Here is a 6,934-nt window from a genome sequence, read left to right as displayed (position 1 = left end):
TGTTTGGTAATGTCAGTGTTGTCAGCTGTATAAGAACTTAGGAGAATCTGTAAAGAACAGGCTAAACTATTCTGTGTCTGAGTAGGGAATTTGAACTGTAACCACCGAGAAGCATTCTATGTATAACTATGTGGACAGTCAAAGAACCCCATAACTTTCTAGCGGTAGTACCTTGAAGGGTGGTTGGTACCCAGGCAAACCTATACTCCCAAATGTTCCTGACATACTATACGCTCCGAGGAATAACATTACACGGCCTGACGCTCCGCCACGGACCCAGTTAAGAATCATCTTGTATAACTTATGGCGGTTAGAGGTTTTGCGCAGAAGCAAAATACAAGGATATTTCAGTGTCGAAAATTACATTAACATATATAGGGAAATTAGTTGCTTTATTTTTACATCAAATTTGTAATACAATATATATATATAAATAAAGCATAATTGTAACATAAGAAAAGGTGAAAAAAGAAATGAAGACACAGTGAAAGATGTAAAAAAAAAATTTTTTTGGAAGGAGTTGCGGCAAGTAAAAGGGACAATGAATATTCGGAATGCTTGTGGAATGTTGAGATAATAGGAAGACAGATATTATTGTTGTTGCAGATGTTGAGGCGTGATTGATTGCAGATGAAAATGGTGGAGAGAGATTACAAGGGAGGAAGTGAAGGGAGCACTAGAAGAAAGGGTACCAGGAAAAGCACCTGGTATGGATAGTATGAGGGCTGAGATCTTATAGGAAAGGGGGCAAGGGGGGACTGTACATGAATATTTGCTGGGCGTGTTTGGTATATATTTCTTATTGTCAGCGGTGCCAGTAGAATGGACGAGTGTGTGTATTGGCCCGCTATACAAAGGTAAGGGAGATGTGCAGGTAGTTACAACTCTAGGAGCATTAGTTTATTAGTTTGGTTGCAAAATTGTATGGTAGAGGATTAATTATTATGATTAAGGATGAAAGACAATATCCAATCTTAGAAGTAAAAGGTAGTTTTAGAAGAGGTAGGGGATGTATGGATCAGATTTTCACAGTTAGGTAGATAAGCAAGAAATATATAGCAAAAGATATGGAGGTGTATGTTGCATTTATGGATCTTGAGAAAGCTTGCGATACAGTTGATAGAGAAGCATTATGGAATATGGAGAGGTTACATGAAATTATTAGAAGGTTGTCACAAATAGTGAAGAGTTTATATATAGGCATTAAATAATATTTTCCCATAGGAAATTGAGTGAGTGAGTGGTTTGTAATGAGAGTGGGATTAACACGGGGATGCATGAGGCCGTCATGGTTTTTCAATTTGTTTATTGATTGAGTTGCAAGAAAGGTGAATGCTCGAGTGGTTGCTTGAGGATTTAAAAATAAAGACGAGAGTAATAATGAGTGGGAGATGAATCAGTTGGTATTTATGAAGGATACTGAAATAGTTGTATACTCAGAGGAAAACCTGGGTAGATCAGTGACAGACTTTGGAAGGATATTTGAGACAAGATAATGTGGGTAAGAGTAATTTTATGAGATGCATAAGAAGGGATGCTTTTGCTAGATTGAATTTCATGTTCAAAGGAAACTCACCTGAAGAGAAAGTTCAGATTAAGTACTCGGGGACTTTTGTCGCTGCAAATAGTGAAGTGGAAGCAGATATACTCCAAAGAGTAAATGAAGGATATATTGTTGGGGACAGGGAAGTAAGGGGTGAAGAACAGACGGTTATGAATGAATGTAAAGAGTTTTGTATGAAATAGGGATTGTACTAACTGTGATGTGTGGATCAGAGTTGTAGGGATTGAAAGTGACGAAGAGACCAAAGTTGAAAGATTTCGTGATGAGGTGTCTGAGAAGTATAGCTCATATATCTGGATTAGATACGGTTATGAACGAAGTAGGGGATGTGAGAACGGGTGTAAGAATTCTATCAAATAGAATTTTTTAAAAAATCTAGAAAATGAAAATATTTACTATTAATGCAAAGTATACCATTATGATTATGGTCAAAACATTTAAAAAATTATTATTGTTACAATAAAATTACAAACACAAGTTTCATTGAAAAAAATTGAGAGATAAAGTAAGATAGTGAACGATAGTAATATTCTCAGATGAAATTCATTGAAATCTGGTGGAAATATACTGTTTGATTTGTTCATAATTATAAAATCAATAAAAAAGTAGACTAAACAACGTAGAAATATTTCCCACTTACAATATACAACATTCTTTTACTTAGACGCTGAAAATAATTTTTAATCACTTTATATTTAGGGAATAAGATGAAGATTATGAATAACTAATTTTATTTCAAATATGAAACCAATTTGCTGTTTTATTTTAGATATTTGAAATATTTAATGATGTGAAGATATTAGAAAGACGCAGATTAGATATATGGATAAAACCTTCTTTACTATGTGCAGATTCTTTATATACAGTCGCATAGGCTATATGTAATAAAACCAGGCATACACACAACGTGAAGCATACAAGTATATTCTTAAGAATTCTATTATCCGAAAAGAAAAGTTACCCAAACTAAAAGGCCCAAAGAAGGTGAATCATTGTTTCAGACAGGATCATCTACAGACTACTTGATTATGTGATAAAGAAATGGAAGAAAATGCTGGGACAAAGAAAAGGCGTCTCTGATAATTTTTTTTGTGAAAACTATCAAGTCCAGTGTAAATAAGTTCATAAATCTGCCAAATTTCCCTTGCTTGGGAGCAGGATGAATTTTGGAGGAAGACTGGGTACACATTTTTTGGACGTCCAAAAACCGCTTGACAATCTTGTGTAGCTTTGTGGGATTACCAAGGAGGAGAACTATATCACGCGTCGATAGAATGGAAGCTTACAAAATAGTGTAACAAAGAAATTTCTCTGATCAACTGTGTTCTTTCAGATTGATATGTTCTAGAAGACGGAATCACTTGATAATTAAATGCATTTATACAATTAGAAATAATATTCGAATTAAAATAAATCTAAGAGGAATGTCCTCGATACGAAATAAATATATCCCATGTATCTTAAATTGGTTGTATAAGTATTGAAAAGAAATTTAATATTGTACCTAATCGCTGGTAAACGTGAATAAAATAATAAATTCATCATATCAGTATCATGAAAAATAACTCAGGCAATTCATACGGAATTCTGACCGAATGCCTATACAATTAATTCAACGTAATGTAATATGATTCATGCTGTAAATTATAACAGTTTCATATTTGCTATCATGAGCGATATAACGTTTTTGCGATTGATTTCGTAATTGAGTAATATCAACAAATAATGAGCCTTGCAACTCTCCATTTGAACACTAGGAAAATATATTCATATACATAAAATTTACTCAAAAGGGATAATTATTTTTTTTATTTATTATCTCTCTCTCTCTCTCTCTCTCTCTCTCTCTCTCTCTCTCTCTCTCTCTCTAATTTACTTGAAAAAAAAATAGGATTTGATTGTGTACATTTTTCGAATTCTTACCAGTGCCTTTCTAAATAGGATATTTTTTCTAGTTTTATTGTCTTGTACTTACATATACATATGTATAAATGTATACAAATATGCACCTAACAATGTATATGCATGGATACACGGACATGCACATATTTATGAAGGATTAGAGTTCATTGGTAATAAGAAATTAGCTGCCGTGGAGTATGCTGGGTATTCTCTCTTTATTAGCAGAACACCACAGGATTTACACCATCTCCAACGGTTCTACGTATATATATATATATATATATGTTTATATATATATATATATATATATATATATATATATATATATATATATATATCTATACATATATATATATATATATATACGAGGCCTGTCTAAAAAGTATGCGACCTTTATTTTTACCGTGCGAAATAGAGATGATAGCGCGGCGGAACTCTGCACAGTGAAGGAAGACACCTTCATGCGCATGCATGAATTTTTTCACCACTATCCTGCGCGTCAGTTCCTGCTTGTCGGTCGCTGAGTGAGGTGCTACACAACGTGTCTGTCGGATTACCGATTCTCTCAAGATGACTGAACGTGTTGAGCAAAGATACTGCATCAATTTTTGTCAAAAGCTTGGTGATTCTCAAAGCGAAACATTCCGTAAGATTCAGCAGGTGTTTGAGGAAGATGCGATTGGTGTAACACAAATTAAGGAGTGGTTCAACCAATTCAACAGTGGCCGCGCATCAGCAGAGAGTGACCAGCGTTCTGGCAGGCTCCAAACTGCTCGGAGTGCAACTGTTGTTGAGAGGGTGCAAAATTTGGTGATGGCAGATCGTCGTTCGACCCGTGTGGGAGATTGTCCAAGAGGTTGGAGTGAGTAAAGATTCTGCACATGCAATTTTGCATGATGATTTGAACATGCAAAGAGTGGCTGCAAAATTTGTGCCCGGGGTGTTGTCGACGGAACAAAAGGACCTCCATTTTCAAGTAGAAAATGACCTTCTAGACACTGCCAACACTGATCCTCAGTTTCTGAACACCTTGATAACTGGAGATGAATCATGGGTGCACGGGTATGACCCAGAAACAAAAAGACAGTAGTCGAAATGGAAGCATCCCGAGTCTCCAAGGCCGAAGAAAGCGCGACAGGTGCAAAGCAAAATGAAGATGATGCTGACTGTCGTCTTTGATATCCGTGGAATTGTGCATCACACATACGCACCGGAAGGACAAACAGTGACAAAGGAGTACTATCAAGACGTTCTCCGGCGTCTCCGTGACGCAGTTCGGCGCAAAAGGCCAAACATGTGGACGGCGAAAAATTGGCAACTGCATCACGACAATGCCCCCCACACTCATCCCAATTGATCCAACTTTTCTTGGCCAAACGTAATTCCAGTCGTTCACCAACCTCCCTACTCTCAAGACATGGCTCCTTGCGACTTCTAGTTGTTTCCAAAATAGAAGAGGCCACTGAAAGGATCCCGTTTTGAGACTGGAGAAAAGATAATACGGAACACGACGGCGAGGATGAACACCATTCCAAAAGAAGACTTCCAGAGGTGTTTCTAGCAGTGGATGGATCGGTGGGTTAAGTGTGTGCAAGCAAAAGGGGCCTACTTATGAAGAGGATTAGGGTCCAAATCCTGTCAGGTGTGTAAAATATTTTTTCCCGCATAAAGTCGGATACTTTTTAGACAGGCCTCTCAAATATATTTATATATATATATATATATATATAGACACACACACACATATATATATATATATATATATATAGACACACACACACACATATATATATATATATATATAGATATATATATATATATATATATATCTTTCTTTGTGGCGGAGTGGTTAGGTTAATGGCATACAGATATCCTGGCGAGGGTTCAAATCCTCGCTGGTCCGATATCATAGTCTTTGGGCGGTTCCGCCTTGGGCTCTGATCCCGAGGTCGTTAAGTGAATCCAGACTTTAATGTATTAATATATATGGCTTATTTGAAACATGAAAGAAACACGTTTAAATGTGCAAAAAAATGTATCATATATATATATATACATATATATATATATATATATATATAGAAGGACTGGGTAGAAGGAATTATGTAGTTGTTATAGGTGACTTGAATGCTAGAGTGGGGGCTGGAGAGGTAGAAGGTGTCATTGGGAAGTATGGCGTACTAGGTGAAAATGAGAGTGATGAGAGACTGGTAGATATGTGTGTTGAACAAGAGATGGTAATAAGTGCTAGCTTTTTAAAAAGAAAGATAAAAATAAGTATACATGGGTAAGAGTGGCAAATGGAAGAGTAGTAGAAAGGGCATTAATGAATTATGTGTTGATAACTAAAAGAATGTTTGGAAGATTGAAAGACGTGCACGTGTTTAGGGGTATGGCTAACGGTATGTCTGATCTTTTTTTGGTGGAAGGAAAATTAGTTGTAGCAAAAGAGTGGGGGAATAGAGTAGGTGGATGTAAAAGGGAGCTAGTGAAGGTTGAAGAGCTAATAAAACCGGGGGTAAAAAGTAAATATCAGGAAAGGTTGAAAATGGCATATGACGAGGTGAGAGTCAGAGAAACTGGTAATTTAGAGGAGGAGTGTAAGTTAGCAAAAGAAAATTTTGTTGGGATTGCAAGTGATGTATGTGGCAAGAAGGTTGTTGGAGGCAGCATGAGGAAGGGCAGTGAATGGTGAAATGAAGGAGTGAAGGTGAAAGTGGAAGAGAAAAAGAGGACTTTTGAAGAATGGCTGCAGAGTAATAGTATAGAGAAGTATGAAAAATATAGAGAGAAAAAGGTGGAAGTAAAGCGCAAGGTACGTGAGGCAAAGAGGGCAGCTGACCTGAGGTGGGGTCAGGGACTGGGTCAGTCATATGAAGAGAATAAGAAGAGTTTTGGAAAGAAGTGAAGAAAGTAAGGAAGGCCGGCGCAAGAATTGAAGAGACAGTGAAAGATGGAAATGGAAGGTTATTAAAAGGAGAGGAGGCAAGGAAAAGGTGGGCGTAATATTTTGAAAGTTTGCTGAATGTTGAGGATGGTAGGGAGGCAGATATAATTGCTGTTGCAGGTGTTGAGGTGCCAGTGATGGGAGATGAGAATGAGAGAGAGATTACAATAGAGGAAGTGAGGAGAGCACTAGATGAAACGAGAGTAGGAAAAGCATCTGGTATGGATGGTGTGAAAGCTGAGATGTTGAAGGAAGGGGGTGTGACTGTACTTGAATGGTTGGTGAGATTGTTTAATGTGTGTTTTGTGTTGTCAATGGTACCAGTAGATTGTGTCTGTGCATGTATTGTACCATTATATAAGGGTAAGGGAGATGTGCATGAGTGTTGTAATTCAAGAGGTATTAGTTTGTTGAGTGTAGTTGGAAAAGTGTATGGTAGAGTACTGATTAATAGGATTAAGGATAAAACAGAGAATGCAATCTTGGAAGTACAGGGTGGTTTTAGAAGAGGTAGGGGTTGT

Source organism: Palaemon carinicauda, chromosome 6, assembly GCF_036898095.1.
Source record: "Palaemon carinicauda isolate YSFRI2023 chromosome 6, ASM3689809v2, whole genome shotgun sequence".
In the NCBI taxonomy this organism is placed as follows: Eukaryota; Metazoa; Arthropoda; class Malacostraca; order Decapoda; family Palaemonidae; genus Palaemon; species Palaemon carinicauda.
Note: the sequence above shows the minus strand (reverse complement) of the source record.